The following is an 18,362-nucleotide window of genomic DNA, read 5'->3' as shown; positions in this document are numbered from 1 at the left end:
CTATTTGTGGTGCCAATTCGTCGGTGATGAGTGCTGCTGCTATGAAATGAACAGTTGCGTCTTTCGAAGAAAATCGCGCAATTTTAAATACCGTCTTCGCTGTCAACAAAGGATAAAGTTGCCGCATGGTACAGTATCCCAGCTAGCATTCTCTCAACCATGTTGAGTGCGGTAAAGAGCATCAAATTCGCGAACGGGCACCATTTTAGCAAAAAGTTTGGTGCTTTTAGCGCGTTATTGCGCCGAAAAGTGTATAAGGGCAAAAGTGACACTTACGTTACGCTTGATAATACGGAGCTAATTGACCTTGCATCTTTGAAGTGCCGCGTGGTGCCTATTCTTGTGCGAAAGTAAGGGGCGGAACTCATGCAGTTTCTTGCTGTGAAACAAATCCATTGAAAGGTGAGCTCCCTTTCACTGGTGTATAACATTCTGCCTTCCTTTCTTCATCGTTTCTGTGAGCCCTAACTCAAAACCTGCACCTAACGAAAACATGGATATAAGGAAAAATTGGGAACATTTGTCTACTTGGATACATCCAATTTGAATGGTATAGCCTAAACGAGGGAGCATGTCTTTTCTGCGAAAAGAAAAACGATTCGGCCCGTTTCAGTCGAATGCGGCTAGTACTGTATCCGTAGAAATTAATATGAAGAAATATTTTTCTTCTAAAATCATTGGGTTTGAGGGAAATATAGATTAAGAAGAAAAGAAGAGCGTGCAGGTCTCTGAATGAAGACGAATGCTGGGGGCGGAAATGCGAGGACTGTAATACAGCGTGGGGCCGGTTCGAACAAAATTCATTTGAGACTGACATTAAAGCAATACTAAAGTAAAAGAGTACATCTGTGCATAGTCTTCTTTGTTAGTGACACTCGTAATCTCCCCTGTATCTCTGAGACGATGTTACAACGAATGAATATACAATCAGCCACCTTGAAAAAAGATCCAATTATTCTGCTACTAGCACAGTTTTGAAGTGATTTTTTTTAACATTCATTCCCGAAAAAAAAAACTGTTTGGATGAAATAACCAACGGCCTTGCAGATGTATTCTGGGGCTATTTGTCTGAATGTTATAAAATATTTTTGGTGCACAAATTAGATGTCATCGGCACAGACAGGCATCTTACTCACTTTCCGTACTCGTCAGGAATTTTCGTGGATTTCAAGGAGGGGGCTTCATCGTTGCCAACGCAGAAGCGTGCTGTAAATACGAAAATATGAAATTGAATCACCCTTCGTTACCACATTAAAATGCTTCCGCAAAAGATGGCGACCAGCAATAGACGAACAATAATGAAAGCTCGAAGGACCAAATAAATTGGCTGCGTATGTACTCCTTTACTTGCACATGTCAACGAAAGACGATAGTCGACTGCCGACGCTGGCAAGTAAATGCCTCCCATCCCTTTCCCGCTCACCTCTCATGCTGTTACTCTCCCATCACGTTCTTCTCAAGATAATATGCTAGAGGTTTCCGCGTTCCATTGCTCCATGTCGGGTGCCTCGATGCCAGCGCTGCCGTACGGCGGGCATGCGCGTGATTTTAGGCACCTAACTACAACGTTCATAGTACCACGTTTTCCAACTACATGAGCGTACCAAGCGGAACGTGAAACCTATCTAGAGCAACCTTTTGTTGCAGTTGCCGTTAGATGTTTTGATTTGCTGCCAGGTAGCGAGGGCAACATCAGGTGATGTTTTTGTGCAGTTGATATAGTATTTTATTTGTTATCGCAAAAACCAAACATTCGTGTTTTTTAAATAAAGGCACACTGCACATTTCACTCATGTATTGACTGGCTTCATTAAATTCCCATAATGTCTTCTTCTTGTTCCACAATGTTGACAATTATGAACACTAACACCGGACTTAGACGTTTAGATTTCGCTGTGGGTATAAAAGACTATTGCGCAGTTTCTGTTTCAGTTTGGCCGGGTGGCTAAATGAAGTCACACACGGACAGACAGACATACAGACCTACCAAACTTTCTGCGTTTAAGTAGCCCTATAAATACTATCATGATTAATAACGTTATACGTCTACACATTCCATCATCTTTGTCATCAGCAGCCACCTTATTATGGCCATTGCATGCCAAAGGCCTGTCCTATCGGCTTCAAAATTCTTCTGTCCCACGATCTACCAAATATTTTTTCTATCGAATTTTCTTTCATCTCTCTATTGAGCTGTCTTCCTGCTCTTTTAGTGTAGTCTCTCAGTCATTGCGACCCCTTTGTCAGTTCTCCCCCAATAAATGCATGGCCATTGTACACTTCTTCCTGGAAAAGTATTTTTTTTCCACTACACATGTGACTTTCTTCCTATCATAAAGCGTTAGGCTAACATAGGATTTCCTAGGAAGTGCTTAGTAAAGCACATAGGTTTGGCCCCAAAAGTGATCCCCGGCAGTTTGCCTTTATCATGCACCGCTCTTTTCTAAGATACAGGTATTACACTGCTCGGTACTTGGGAGTGCTTGCTAGTACGAGCAATAGAGACTACAATAAATAAACTCGTAAATTTAGCGTAATTGGTGTAAAGTTAGCATGGAATCAGGTGCATGCAGACGTAGACAGAAGTTACCCACCTAACTAAAGACTATCACTTCTATGTTAGTGCATAGTACAGCTCAATACTTTGCCAAATATCCGTGCATGCAAATTCGCCAGTGAGCCGCTTCTCTGGTTGTACTTCTCCACCCCACATGGTGGCAATGCTTCGAGAGCATTGCAGCCGTTTCCTCAATACTCAATACACAATCTCCATGACAGTAGATTGTGAATGGTGTCTCAGACATACTTTAGCAAGCCGGACGACTTTCGTACGAGCCCCTTGAATAATAATTCTGTCGTTTGCGCCCGTAGGAATCTAGACGCTTTACGCTCGGAGGATACCCCTCGATCCCACCGTCTTTCTTGTCTCACAGGCGCATACCGAAGGCATCGGGTGAGAGGTGCATTTCAGTGATGTAGACCTGCTTATCGTTGACAGCGTACACTTTGCCATGGAAGCCGTCAATGTCGCCGATCAATATCCCATAATACACTCCCAGGCTCCCTGCGAAGAAGCATACCAATTCGGCGAATGCATCTTGTGCCAACACATGTGCATGTACTAAGAGAAATCATGTGGTTGCACGTGTACATTAACCGTATTACGCCAGCCCAAAAAATAGGTTTCGCACTTGACCACAATTACCCACACCATTCTAGAATCCACACTACTCAGAAAGCACATCTACAGAGACGTTTTACCTAACGGCAAGTTTTCTTAAGTATACCTCTAAGCAAGTTGTTGGAGCAAATTTTTAGAATACGTCGTCAGTCACAGAACCCTTCGAAAGAAGCATTCATCAGAACTAACTTTAGAGAACTGAGTTAAAAAGCATGCCTATCTCGTTGCACCTTTTTTGTAGTGCCTGCTAGTAAATGTAGAATTTTTATGTGAAATTATTTGCTCCTAATACAGGGAATAAAGTTCAGTAAAACTTGATGTCGGGCTAGTTGGTGTAACATGCTTTTGAAGGTAAGTTGCGCTTGTTGTGAACACAGGGACGGCCACGGGAAAAATAAACGTCTACTTTCACGATGCGCCGTCTTCTCGTGAAAGTCTACAGTTTTTTTCCCGTGCCTGTCTGTATTAACAACAAGCGCCACTTACCTTCAGAAATGCAGGGAATAATGAATGTATTTGCGTCGCATTTTCGTTTTTTCCTTGTTTCTTTGTCTTCCGCCCGGAATTACATCGGCCGGCTTCTTCTGTGCATCAGAGTTTAATAACATAAACATCGGTAATATCTGCAGAAATGTTGGGTATTTAAAAGGTGTTATTTTTTATATTGAACGAAATAATAGAAGATTGTTCTTGGCCAGACAGGCTACAATGCGCACGTGCCGTTCCCCTCGATACAAGAAAACTAAAAAAATTTGGCCCATCTCCCCGCGGGGGGGGGGGGGGGCTCCAGTAAATGCGTCGCATAGGGGGTGGGTGTATTGCGTTAACGTTTAGTGTTTGGGGAGTTGGTGGTAGTGAATGCGTTGTATCAGCAGCTTCGTGACGTAGTTTGAATGAGTCAATGATATAAGGCGCGTTCGTAGCCTTCCATTCTGTGTCGGCTTTGAGGCGCAGTGGGTCGAGCATCATGTACATTGCGTTCCGCCCGCAGGGTCGAGGGATCGAAACCAGGCACCGGATACAATTTTTTTATATAGTGTAGGGGAAGGGTGCGGACTACGACTACGGACGTCAACGCGGGTGACATCGTGAGTTACTGAAATGCTCTGCATTTAAAAGTTCCCTTCAAACTACCGCCCTGTTTTGTTTGTATTGTGATCATAGCAAATTTTTGAAAACACGTTTGGTGTCATGAATGCCTTTGTAACAAAGCATGAGCTACTGAGTGAGCACCAAGTCGGGCTTATCTCCGGAGTGGGCACGCAAAAGTTAATTGAAAAGTTGTCTTGTACCCTTCATGGCAGTATAGATGAGAACGAGGTTTTGGTTGGGTTATTTCTTTATGTTAAGTAAGCGTTTTGTGCTGCAAACTTTGATATTGCCGGAGGCCGATGAGGCGGTGTGGCCGAGCCCACATTTGTTGACGTTGAACAAGCCGTGCCATGGTCAGGACGAGGCGAGTACAACCGGGGGGCCGTTCCAGACCGAGGGCCGGGTGCTGAGTGCTTCCCGTGCCAGCTGTCCAATCCGGTGATGATGATGGTGGCGCTTAAGAAGATGATGATGGTGGTGCTCCAGGGTTCCCCACCTAGCACGGAGCGTGATACGGAAAACTGAGGTGGGTGTTGTTTTGTGCACTACTGTACGTTAAAGCGGGGGGGGGGGTCGGTAGGAGAAGCACTTATCGAAGTTCACAGGCACATGTAATGTTCGTCCGTAGAAAGAGAGAGTCCGTGGGCAGTCTGTGGTCTAAAGGCAGGGGTTCAGCAAACAGCATGGTCCTGGTCATCAGCGAGGCGGCGTCTGGGTAAAGGGCATCCTCTGGTGGTCGAGGCTGGGAGTGCGGCCGCGGACGCGTTGCGGGGCGTGAAGCGGCTGTGCAATTGATGGTGGAGCGAACGGGAGGCGTAACTTGTAGGACAGCGACAAGGTGAAGTGTGGTGCAGCAGAATGAGGACCGGAGTGCAGGCTTGACTGTGGCCCGATGTGGGCTCGGTGCTTCGTCGATGTCTGGGCTGCTTTGGCAACCGTGGTGGGAGGCGCCATTGCGGAGCCTTGCAATGATAAGCTGCGCTTGAACTCAAACGACGTCGGATCCGCATCCTGCAAGCTGGTTTCGTTTTGGTTGGTTTGTAGACGGATGGCTGAGCTCCGGTTACAGCGCCTACCTAATACTGTCCTGGAGCAGGGCATCGGTCGACGTTTGGGGACCAGCTTTTGACGCGTCTCTTGATAGCTTGGGATCATGGGATTATTCTTTCGGCGACGGCTGTTTGGAGGGGTGTCCCTCAATCTTTGCTCCGGTATCGCCATCGTAGCCAGGGTGTGAAGATTTTCAATAGCAAGCTCATGTGCTTCGAAGGTAGCTTCGACTCGCGGTGTCCTCGATCTGTTGTTCACTGCTGGAGGCTGTTCCACCTGAGGCGAGGAAGACGACTGTCGTACACCGGGAGTACAACGCTCATAAAGATCGCTCACCCTCATGCCGTGCAGAGAAGTTTCGCAGCCACGAGCGGCAAAGCATTCGATACTTGTTGGGGTCGGTGAAGCCAACGCAACAACCTGTGGCGCTGCGGCATGGTATTGCGCAGATTCCACTAAGCTAAAGGTCAACTCTGTAGTGCTGCAAGCCGTAGCCGGCGCTGGCGTTTCCTAGCCAGGCGAGACTGAACACTGCGGCGAAGTTGTATGCACAGTTGGCATTGGAAGGTGTGGTGGTGTAGAGGAGGGCGTCGGCATGGGCGGGACGGAGGTGGGCGTGTCATCACAACTATCGATGTAGTATTGAAATATACTGTCCGATTCGGCATAGTGCTTACGAACAGCCTTCTTCAAGTCTTCGTAGGCCTGTGGGCCAGGTGGTGGGAGCCGGAGCAGCGCAAGGAGCCCGTCAGGTAGCGGTGTTGTTGCGAGGTAGTAGCGCAGCGGTTGGCTCCTAACGTTGTTGATGAAAAATTTGCTCTCGAGCTGAAAAACTATATGTCACCGCGATGGGTGTAGTGTAGAAGTCTGGAAGACCACTGAGGTCTGGGAGCTCTAGATACGCGCTCATGGTCGCAGACCCGTCACCTAGTGATGGTTCAGGTACATGGGCCGAGGGCGGTGTCGGAGGAGGACTGGTGGTGGTAACGGGTGCAGGTTCTCTTGGGATTGTCGTGTGCTGGGTTTTCATGCGATAGTGGTTGAGGACAGTGTCTTTTATGTCATCATACGCACTGGGGCCTGGGGCCGCCCACTGGATCTGCTCAATAAGGTCAGCAGGAAGCCTCTGTAATGTCACGAGGTACCTGATTTCCGGCGTCCAGATGTCATTTACATAAAAATGGCTCTCCAGGATGACGAACCATGCAGCGTGGTTTGTGATGGAGTCAAACGGAATCAGCAAGAGAAGCCTTGGGAGGGCCTGGGACGTTCTTCGCGTGGCGTCGTCCGCGTTTTGGCTGGGGAAGCACCGTTGCGAAGCCATGGCGAAGCCGCTCGTCTGGTTCGCCAAACTGTAGGCGGCCGATGGGGCGGTATGACCGAGCCCACCTTTTTTGAGGTTAAACTAGGTTGAAGCGAGTAGAACTGGGGTGCCGTTCGAGACCGAGGGCCGGGCGTTGAGTGCCTCCCGTACTAGCTGCCCAATCTGCTGATGGTGCCGCTTAAGAAGATGATGATGGTGGCGTTACAATATAATCGTGATAAATTATGCCGTTATGGGTTCCATAAACCATTTCTACCTCTGCTTAAAAGTTATCTTCGGGATCGTTCTCGAGTAGTGGTACTTGATCGATTAGTGTTGAATGATTGTATTCTTGTTAAGAGAGATGTCCCGCAAGGATTTTTTGTCGCCTCTTCTTTTAAATTTTTGTGTTAATAATTTAGCTACGGTTTTTATAATTTCAAGAATTTTTGAGAACGCTCATGACAACCTGCTGGTATCTGGAAACTCGGATTATTCACGCGCTGTCTCACATCTTCAGGATGATGCGAGAAATGTCGATGCTTGGCAAATTTAATAACAACAAATACAGTGGAAACTCGGCTATATTGTTTCCGAAATCGACTTAAAACAGTGACACATCACTGCTTCATTACGCTACATCATCATCATCATCATCATCATCATCACCAGCCTATCTACGCCCACTGCAGGGCAAATGCCTCTCCCATTATTCTGCAATTACCTCGCTCCTGTGCCAACTGTGACCAATTTATCCCCGCAAACTTCTTGACCTTATCTGCCCATGTAACTTTCTGCCGCCCCCTGCAATACTTGCCTTCTCTAGGGATCCACTCGGTTACCCTTAATGACCAGCGGTTATCTTGCCTTCGTATTACATGCCCTGCCCACGACACAGAAAGCCAGCGACAACCTTACACGCATTATCACGGAGTGTCCAGTAGAAGTCGGGGGCACTTTATTAAAACGGGCTCAAGAACTGAAACCCTTCCCGTTCCACCGAGGTATAACGGGTAGTCGGGGGCACTATGGCTAGACAGAATAGTGGTAAACCTTCACAGGAGACGAAAGATGTAATCAGGAAACGGCAAACCATGACAATCTCTACCGCAGCTGACAGAATAGAACTAGCGGAGCTCTCGAAGTTAATCAATAAGCGTAGGACAGCTGACATACGGAAGTATATTATGGAGAGGATCGAATACGCTTTAAAGAACGGAGGTAGCCTGAAAGCAGTGAAGAGACGTCTTAGCGTGGGGAAAAATCAGATGTATGCACTTAAGGATAAGCAAGGCAATGTCATCACAAATAGGGATAAAATAGTCACAGTGGCCGAGGACTTCTATAGGGATCTGTACAGTAGCCGGGACATCCAGGATAATGCCGAACGAGACAGTAGTTCAGAGGAGATAGACATCCCACCAGTAACGACCGAAGAAGTAAGGAAGGCTTTGAAATAAATGAAAGGGTGCAAAGCACCTGGTGAGGATCAGATAACAGCAGACCTCTTCAAGGATGGCGGACAAATTGTACTTGAAAAATTGGCAAACCTGTATACACAATGCCTAATGACCGCAATGGTATCGGAATCTTGGAAGAACGCGAACATCATCCTGATCCTTAAGAAAGGCGACATGAAGGACATAAAAAATTACAGGCCGATCAGCCTACTGTCAGTCGTCTACAAGGTATTTACCAAGGTAATCGCTAACCGAATTTCTGCAACCTTAGATTTCGGTCAACCTAAAGAACAAGCAGGGTTCCGTAAAGGTTATTCAACAATGGACCATATTCACACGATCAATCAGGTGATAGAGAAGTGCGCTGAGTATACTGAACCCCTATATATAGCCTTCTTAGATTATGACAAAGCATTTGACTCGGTCGAAACCCTAGCAGTCATGCAGGCATTGCGGAACCAGGAGGTAGATGAGCATTAAGTAAGACTACTAGAGGATATCTACAATGGGTCTACAGCTACCATCATCCTGCATAGGGAGAGCAGTAAAATACCTATAAGGAAGGGTGTCAGACAAGGAGACACCATCTCTCCAATGTTATTCACAGCATGCTTACAAGAAGTATTCAGAACATTGAATCTGGAACAGGTGGGAGTAAGGGTTAATGGAGAATACCTCAGTAACCTCAGATTTGCTGATGACGTTGCCTTGCTCGGGGGACGAATTGCAAAGCATGCTTTCCGCACTGGGCGAACAGAGTAGAACCGTGGGCCTGAAAATTAATATGCAGAAAACTAAAGTAATGATCAATAACCTCAGGACAGCACAGCGGTTTGAAGCTAGGTGGCGAGGCAGTGGAAGTGGTAAGCGAATATATCTACTTAGGCCAAGTTGTGACCCCAGATCCCAACCATGACGCAGCGATAATTAGAAGGATCAGAATGGGGTGGGGTGCATATGGAAGGCATTCTCAGATAATGAATAGCAGCCTACCATTGTCGCTGAAGAAGAAAGTGTATGACAGCTGCATCTTACCGGTACTCACCTACGGGGCAGATACTTGGAGGCTCACTAAGAGGGTTCAACTTAAATTGAGAACGACTCAGCGGGCAATGGAGCGGGAAATGATAGGTGTAACATTAACGGACAAGAAGAGAGTGGAGTGGGTCAGGGAGCAAACTGGTGTTAAAGACATATTAGTAGAAATTAAGAAGAAGAAATTACGCTACACACACACCTAATTGTGCATCTTGCTCCTGCACCCATACTTTTTTGCCTCGTGGTTAAAACACCAGGTGTATATTTTGATGGGGCTGTTTCGTAGAACCCAGGGGACTCACATGCGTAAAATGCTTACAGGTAGTGTCTGGTTGTTGCACAACTTAAAAGTATTTCTGCTTTTCTCTGTCCGAAAAATGCTTGCTCAAACGTTTGGGTTCTAGTATCCTTTGTGGCGGCATGTGCATTTTTTTCAAACTGCTCCCATACCTGGAAAAACACACTTAACTGTATTTAAAAAAAAATGCCAAGAGTATTCTTTATATATCGCACTTGCCGAATTCGGAGTGTGTATTTCAGGCAAGCTGCTTACCGTCATTTGATATTTCATTTGAGCAAATCGTAGTGCTAAAACATTTCCGGTGAACAGTTTACCGAACTATGAATGTTAAACCTATACCTTTATGATATATACATCGTTATATGACGCCAAGTGTCCGTACCCATTACGGTATGGCTGCAAGGCCGTATTATATACCTCTAGTTTGAATGAATCGCCTGACGAAATGTTTTCTTCAACTACGCGTAAGCATTTTTGTGCTGCCCTTCTAGCATTAGAATGTTGCTGAAGTATGTTTGTGCGGTGAACGTTTGGTTAGTTATTTGATTTCAAACTGCTTCTTGATGAGAAAAATGCTAATAATGCAGTTATAGCCAATGTTGATCCAGAGTAATTTTGTTTGCTTGCCTGCCTTTGTGTTTCGTTTTATCTTTCCTCTTGCCTTTTTTCCCCCTTTCTTCCTTTGTTCTTTTCGTTTTCCTTGTTTTCTCTGTAGTCAGTTATCTCTATCAATGAGTACCTTTGGCAGTAGTGATGGCCGCTGCAGCCGGGCCCGTGTCTTCTTCAGTTCTGGCGTGCGGGAAAGGAAGCCTTCCGCTACATTTGCTTGTAAAAGAAAAATGTGCTAGCTTGTGCCTTCGAAAATAACAGCTGCAGTTAGCCTCCATTGCAGCTGTTCTCAAGCCATCTGTTGCTCACATGCTCTACTGCTCCAAAATCGCATTGTACGTCTTTTGTTCTTTACTTTCGTAATTGCAACATTTTTGCATTAGAACTAAGGCGGCGCCCCCTTGCAGTGTGAAATAACGAGATTTTACTGCGTTGTGAAGCAGGCCCCTAAATTATGCCCTCAATTAGCCTCCGACTCCTATATTAGGCCCTCAGCAGGCCCCTCAATTAAGGCGTGAATAAGCAGGCCCCTCAGTTAGCCCCTGAATGCTCGAAACGCCTGCCAATACCCCAGGCGGGTATGTTCCACGAAGAAAATGAACAACGCAACAACTTTTGTTCTGCAGGTGGCCACTTGGTATGATAGCGTAGTTTTAGTACACAGCGCTGGTACTGCTGTGTAGAGCCAGGATCAAATCCCGTCGCGCACGTGTTTTGTATTTATTTACAGCGTCGCCCAACTCCTTCACCGAATGCTTACTACTGCAACAGCGGTTTTTCCCACAAAAAGCACATAAAGCTGAGCCTGCGAAGTTACCAGTAGTGTTTCTGTGTATAGTGTAAATGTGGGGTTCTGGGTTAACAAATTCTGCTGTATCAGCATGTTTACTGCAGAAGCCTATGACATTTTCTTGTTTTAAATCATGTAGTCCAGCATAAACTTCTCAAGCCTTTACTTTTCCCAGATTCCTTGGGTGTTGTACGGGCATTATCACCCTAGGAGTCTTGCAGCAATTGTTATTCATCCAGTGTATCTGAACATTACGTCAGCATACGCACTAAATGTTGAAGTGACCGTACGCTAAGTTCTACGCCACTCCAGGATCGCCGGGAAGGAGACCACAGGTCAAATGGCCGCTTCTTCTGCAATAGCGAACACCGTGGACATAAAAACGGTACCCGACACCGACCTGAAACTAAGCTTAAAAAAACACGTACGTAAAATATGGAAAGCAGACTGGAGCGAAGAAACAGGCAAGGAACTTCTCAGTTGAAGCGCTCAACAATTGACTGAGACAAGGAAGATGACAGCATACGCCTACACAAGAAAGACGACCGGACGGGCTCTGTCCTGTCATCTTTCCTGCATCCGTATATTTTTAGGGCTTCAATGATGTCGCAAAGTTCCCACCAGTTCGCCCAGCAGGACGTTCTACTTCAGAACAAACTACACATAGTGAAACCAAACTGAGGACAATACAGAATTGACTCACACAACAGACACACAGATGTTCGGATCACGAAGGTTACGGAGGTTACAGATAGGACACACGAAGGTTACGGATAGGCCACACACGTTACCCACCCACACCGGCTCGCTGACTCTTCACGGCCTTTCTGCAGCATGTGTGAAGCACACCTCTCTAATAAACTGTCTTATTTAATGCAAGCTACATGGCACAATACGACGCCAATTCTTCGCTTAAGTCTACAGACAAAGTATCTCATTGCACCCAGCGTTCTTGTTGTCTAACGATTGTATAATACCTTAAAGTGGTTTTCTAAGTCCCTGAGAGAAATTAAATCTTACAGGTTATTTCATATCATGCATAATTAAGGATTGTGCCCCTACCCCAGCCATCTTTATTGTTTCGAGTGATTTTACACCTACTGTCGATGCCAACCTGTCGATGCCTTCGTCATTCCATTCCAGCCTCTGCAACTGAGCGGGTTTCTTCGCGGCGCGGCTGTCTACATTCTGGTACATTTAAGCGATTATGTAAACGAGCACCGACAAAAACATCCCTTGTGGACGCGAAATGGAGGGTAGGATTTGGCGAGGGCATGTTATGTCAACAAAAGAGCGCGGCTGTGTTTCCTGCTGCAACACTACCTTGAGAACAACCTGCTATAGGGCAACCTTTTTACTCAATGCGTGTGTGTAGAAATGCAAATACCTTCTATCCTTGTAATAAGGACCACCAGCAAGAGGATGGCGATGCTTGGTGCCGGCATGGTACGGAACGTGTATGGGTTCTAGTGGGAACAGCTGGGATTCAGTGTTGATCGCTTTGAGGCCTGCGTAGGAAACAATGAACAATTTAAGTGCGATTGTCCTTCTGTGCAATTTAAATTCGGAAATTTTGGTAGGTATGCCTGTCTTTTTTTAAAAAAAGTTCCTTTGCCTCACTGTCCATCCATCCATCCATCCATCCATCCATCCATCCATCCATCCATCCATCCATCCATCCATCCATCCATCCATCCATCCATCCATCCATCCATCCATCCATCCATCCATCCATCCATCCATCCATCCATCCATCCATCCATCCATCCATCCATCCATCCAGCCCTCCCGCCCACTTACCCACCTACCCACGATCCCGCCTACCCCCCAATGGCTGCTGCTCAGCTCAGCTAACCTTGGATATGCAAAGCAAACCCTTGGCTTAGTATCTTTTAGTCCTGGTTTCGCTTAGTTAACCTTTAATGTAAGCGCATTGTCGACCACGGTTCAAAGCCGGTTGGTCCCGTGCAATGTTCACTGAAGGGGGCCGGGCTCTCTTTAATTCACGCCAAACGCTGCGTTCCTCTTCTCCGGGGGCAAGACGAGTCACGTAGCCCGAGACGACCCAGCGGCGCAAGCGTGGGAGGCGGCGGGCTTGGTCGGTTGCCAATCAGCTGAGCTGCCACATCCGTTGCGGCCACCGCCGCTAGTTGAGCAGAACGAATGGAAACGGGGCCTTGTGCGCAGCGCCGAAAGCGGCCCCGGCGAATAATGCGATGCGCTTCAAGGGGTGCATCGCAGTGGGTGTCTGCGGTCAAAAGGTAAACTTGCGCATCCGCGCGAAGCCGCTGGACGAAAGTAGTAAAGCTTTGCTCTAAAATTCCTTTTGGTGATACCAGGTACCAGTAAATTCTGTTTGGGCGTATAAAGCGCTTACAATTACGTCATCACCTAGAGCGCGAAAGGATCATACCGTGCTTCTGATAGGTACGGGGTACCACTTCCGGTTCATTCAGAACGCCTAACGGCACGTAGTCACTATATAACGAACAATGTCAACGTTTGCACTCACCAATTGCAACAGGCAGTAGGGCAGAAAAAGGACGAATATGCTGTACCCGCCAGACCGACCACCCGAATATATTTACGGTCGTGGTTATAGCTGTTAACTAGGCTGACCACTCGGTATAGTTGTCAACGGTGGCCTCGGGATCGCTGCTGGTATCGGTTAAAGAACTCCACTCATCCACTCAAGGGGATTCATTTTCGTACCTGTGAGGGCAAAGAACGAAGAAGCATATCTACCGGAAAGATACCATCATCAGCAAGGAGCTTGAGAGGAGCGCATGACCGCAGGCTGTGTGTTCAGATCGCTTCGCACTGCCATAGTTAAGCACCCTGAGACCTCTTCTTGGGTACAAATTTGCACTACAATACCAATACGGTAGCACATGTCCAAGTAAGGGGAGGGGGGCTGTTGGATTCTTTGTTATAACCACTCCTTAAGAAACTTTATACATTTATTCACAATCTCAAAAAATGTCTCTTCGGCGATAATCCCGTACTGAAAAACAAACAGGGTAGCACATGTCCGAGTGGGGTGAGGAGTTTTTGAATGCTTTGTTTCAACGACTGGTTAAGTAACTTTATTTATTCACTATGTCGACTCTTTCCACTTTGGAAATGAACCCGTACTACAACACCAACAATACCAATAGAGTACCGAATCCCGGTTCCGGACAATTCCCACCGGAAAAAAATAAGCCTATTGGTGTAATTGCAGAATGAGGCTTGGGGTGTGGCTTTAACCCGGCGACCATTGCCGGTAATGCACTCCCTCAGCAGAGCAGGATTTGCCACCCCCGGTGTAGTAATGGCGACAACCTCCCATAGATATGCCAATTAACCCACGGCCCGCAGTCTCCAGTGGCTCCGAAGATACTGACTACGGCGGCGGTCAGACCTGTGATTCAGCAGAGGGCGCTAACAATGCTTGGAAGCGGATAGGCCGCAATCAGAACCTGAAAGTTGCAACGTTTAACGCGAGAACTTTATCTAGTGAGGAGAGTCTAGAGGTGTTGCTCGAGGAATTAGAGGGAATTGCATGCGATATCGTAGGCCTTACTGAGGTTAGGAGAGCAGGTGAAGCCGTTACGGTGCTAAAAAATTGACACGTCCTATGTTACCGGGGTCTAGTGGACATAACACAACTGGGAGTGGGATTTCTCGTCCATAAACGCATAGATGGCAACATAAACAAATACTATAGCATTAATGAAAGGGTTTCCGGTCTTGTAATTAGGCTTAATGAGAGGTACAAACTCAAGGTGTTACAGAGCTACTCGCCTACATCCAGCCATGACGATAAGCTAGATGAACGCTTCTATGAAGATGTAGAATCGGCAATGGCTAATGTAAAAACCCAGAATATCTTAGTTATGGCATAATTCAATGCTAAAGTAGGCAAGAATCAGGCTGGTGACAAGGCAGTTGGGAACTAAGATCTGGGCTGTATAAATAGCAGGGGGGAACTACTGGTCGAATTGACAGAACGGAACAATTTACGAAAATTGATCCTTCTCCTGCAAACGGAAGAGCCGGAAGTGGATGTGAAAAAGCCCGAATGGGGACATAAAAATGAAATAGACCACATACCATCTGTTCAGAAAAAATGCATTCGTTTTATTTTCCGCCGTTTCGATTGGAGCTTTTCGCCGTCATCCAACCTTGCTGCACTAGAATTACAACCCCTGTCCGAGCGCCGTGAACGCGAATGTCTTAAACTTTTACATATTCTTACGAATACTCCCCGCTACTCACAGCAAAATAGCTATTTGTCGCCCGATGAACTTAAATCTACCAGAAATAGCCACAAACTCAACCTTGCAAGTTTGTGCTCCACGAACTAATCTATTTAAGTACAGCTTCTTCCCGCGAACAATTGAAAAATGGAACCTACTACCAGGTGAAATTGGTCATTGCCTTTGGAAAAATTTTTGCAGAAATTAAATTGATTGTGTTATGTCAGTTTTGCATAATTTCAATATCTCACTGTACTTATTATCTATTCTGTCTAAACTTTATGAATCAGTGAATTTAAATGTGTTGTGTTTTTATATGTGTTATTCTGTGCAGAAAAGTGTTTTGCATTCTATGTACCAACCCACTCCTGCGATAGCCCAATTGGGCTGCAGTATGTATATATAAATAAATAAGTAAATAAATAAATGAAAAAATAAAGAAATATATATATAAGTAAATAAATAAATAAATAAATGAATAAATAAATAAATATATATATAAGTAAATAAATAAATAAATAAATAAATAAATAAATAAATAAATGGTAAGCGAAAATATCTACCTATGCCAAGTTGTGACCCCGGATCCCAACCATGAGGTAGAGGCAGAGATAATTCGAAGGAAAAGAATAGGGTTGAGTGCATTCGGCAGGCATTCTAAGATAATAGATTGATTGATTTTAGGGTTTAACGCGCCGACGCTTCACAGGCGATGAGGCGCGCCGTAGTGGAGGGCTCCGGATTAATTTAAGTGCGAATGCACTTCTTAAGCGAGCCTGAATCGTCCGCCGCCGTCGTCCGCATAGCAACAGCTGCGGGTGCGCGCGCTCCTCGTCTTCCTCCTCGTCTTCCCTAGCAACGGCGGGAGATGGGCGCACACAACTCTCCTCCTCCTCTCTCCGCTCAGTGACTGCGAGTGTTGGGCGCCTCCTCTCCACTTCGGGCGGGAGAGCTCTCACTCGCGTAGCGGGCGCTCCGCATTCCGACGCGTGAGGGCGCTCGTGTAGCCCTCGCCGTAACGGCGGGCGCTACTCTCCTCCTCCTCTCTTCGCTCAGTGACTGCGGGTGTTGGGCGCCTCCTCTCCACTCCAAGATCACGATATCCACCGTAATCGCGCAATCAACAGCCGTGCATTCGCACTTCACACTCTCCCCCTCGGGGAATTGCGAGGGAATTTTTTTCGACCACCTGGGGATCTTTAACGTGCGCCGAAATCTCGTACACACGGGCGTTTTTGCTTTTCGCCTCCATCAGAAAAGCGGCCGCCACGGCCGGGAATCGAACCCGCGTCCTCGTGCTTAGCAGCGCAACGCCTTAGCCACTGAGCCACCGCGGCGGGTCATTCTAATATAATAAATGGCAGCCCACCATTGCCCCTGAAGTAGAAAGTGTATGACAGCTGCATCTTACCGGTACTCACCTGCGAGGCAGAAAGTTGCAGCCTCAGTGAGAGGGTTCAACATAAATTGAGGACGACTCGGCGCGCAGTGGAACGGAAGATGATAGGTGTAGCATTAAGGGACAAGAAGATAGCAGAGAGAACAAACGCGTGATAAGGACATAGTAGAAATTAAGAAGAAATTGCCGCGGGCAGGGTATGTAATGCGAAGGCATTACATGCGAAGGCATTACATACTCTTTGGTCATTAAGGGTAACAGATTGGATCCCTAGAGAAGGCAAGTGTGGCAGGGTGCGGCAGAAAGTTAGATGGGCAGATGAGATGAAGAAGTTTGCGGGGATAAATTAGTCGTGGTTAGCGCGGGACCGGGATAATTGGAGTATAAAGGGAGAAGCTTTTGCCCTGCAGTGGGTGTATATAGGCTGGTGATAGTGACGACAATACCAACGGGGTGGTGCATGCTCAGGTGATGGGAGCTGCTGATTGCTTTATTGTAATGACTGCCTAAACAACTTTATATATCCATAATCTCAACCCCTTCAATATTTCAATAAAAAGGATATATCAGTCACTTCTACAATCCTGGTTATAAAGCGAAACAATTTCCAACTCCTGCAAGAGGTCTCTGCATAATAACTTTTTGGGATGCATCAACCGACAAATATTTATAAATCAACTACAATTAGCTAAAAATTTTATTCACAGAGTCTATCAATGGCAGAATTCAGCACCACCAGTGCGATGTCACCTTCTGGGGTTTTAGTTAAGTAACAGGGTTACCCATCGAGGTACAAATGGTCAACAGGAGTGCGTATTACAGTGGGAACTGGTGTGAGAGTTCTGAAAGAAACATTGATAGCGGAAATATTCACACTGTTTCTACAATAGAAAGGTAAAAATCATTTCGAAGCTTGGTTATTTTAGATTAAAATAGCGAGGCGTCGTGGAGCGAGAAATTTCGGGGTAAAGGCGAAACCACCGTGGTCACAAAAACTATGTAGGATCTACCGAATTTGCAGCAGAATATTTGGTGAAGTTAGTGTCAGCAGTAAACAGAGAAAATGGCTATGGTTTACACTTCCAAACGTAGTTATCAATAGCGAAAACAAGGATTATGTGCACATTGTTCCCCGAAAGTTGGCATTAGCTTGAAATTTCTCAGCCTGCCGTGTTACTGAATCACGGTGTGATTTGATGCAGCCTTGCGCATGCGCTGAAGGGCACGCACAGACAGCCAAGCCGGAGGGCAACTGATGGACGGCACTCCTGCTCAGCACCCCACGCATAGCTAGAGTGCCGCCCAACAACATTCGAATATTTAAAAATCGGCTGATACAGGCCGCAGCGTCTGCCATTGTGATGTAGAAGCTCTGTTTCAGGTTCCTGTTACTGAAGTCGGTGGTTCGAGCCCGGCTCACGCTACGTTTAGTTTTTTTTTTACATTCTTAAATTTTAATTATAACTTTTATGACTTAGTTTCTGGTGTATTAAATGATTTTTTTTCGCATCGTCCTGTTATGTTAGGTTAGTTTATATTACGTTACACTAACGGAGGCGAAGTAGTGCCAAACGCGGCATTTGTTTCATCCAAATGCCGATGTACGTCGCTTTAGTGAAGGCCTTATGATACCGTCGGATGGCACTCTAGACACCATAGTGTTTCATACTAATATATACTAGACGATAATGTGTTGCTGTAGTCGCGGGCTGCCACGGGCGGAGCCATTGCCGATACCGACGTTCCTCGCCTACTTTGCTTAGCTAGCCATACAGCTTCTTTGTTGTCTCGAAGCCAAAATCAACGAAGAGGGGTAACATTTTTTGCTTGTTCATCGTACATGAAGCTTCTAGACAACTACTGACAAATTAATCTTTCTGGAGGTTCAGTTTTATAAT

The 18,362-nt window shown here is 46.2% G+C and overlaps 1 protein-coding gene across 1 annotated transcript in view; it reads right to left on the bottom strand.

Moving 5' to 3' along the window:
- Positions 1-10,286, bottom strand: part of LOC144148413 (uncharacterized) — a 69,214-nt gene extending 58,928 nt beyond the window's left edge. The window contains exons 1-2 of the mRNA XM_077679948.1: positions 10,165-10,286; positions 1,137-1,206 (exon numbers count right to left, since the gene is read on the bottom strand). The gene's annotated coding sequence lies outside the window, so the exon portion shown is untranslated. The remainder of the gene's footprint in view (positions 1-1,136; positions 1,207-10,164) is intronic.
- Positions 10,287-18,362: the final 8,076 nt, after the last annotated feature.

The sequence above is a fragment of the Haemaphysalis longicornis genome, unplaced genomic scaffold (assembly GCF_048455015.1).
Source record: "Haemaphysalis longicornis isolate Haplotype H1 unplaced genomic scaffold, Haemaphysalis longicornis Haplotype H1 scaffold_8, whole genome shotgun sequence".
Lineage (NCBI taxonomy): Eukaryota > Metazoa > Arthropoda > Arachnida > Ixodida > Ixodidae > Haemaphysalis > Haemaphysalis longicornis.
This window is presented reverse-complemented; position numbering and strand designations above follow the sequence as displayed.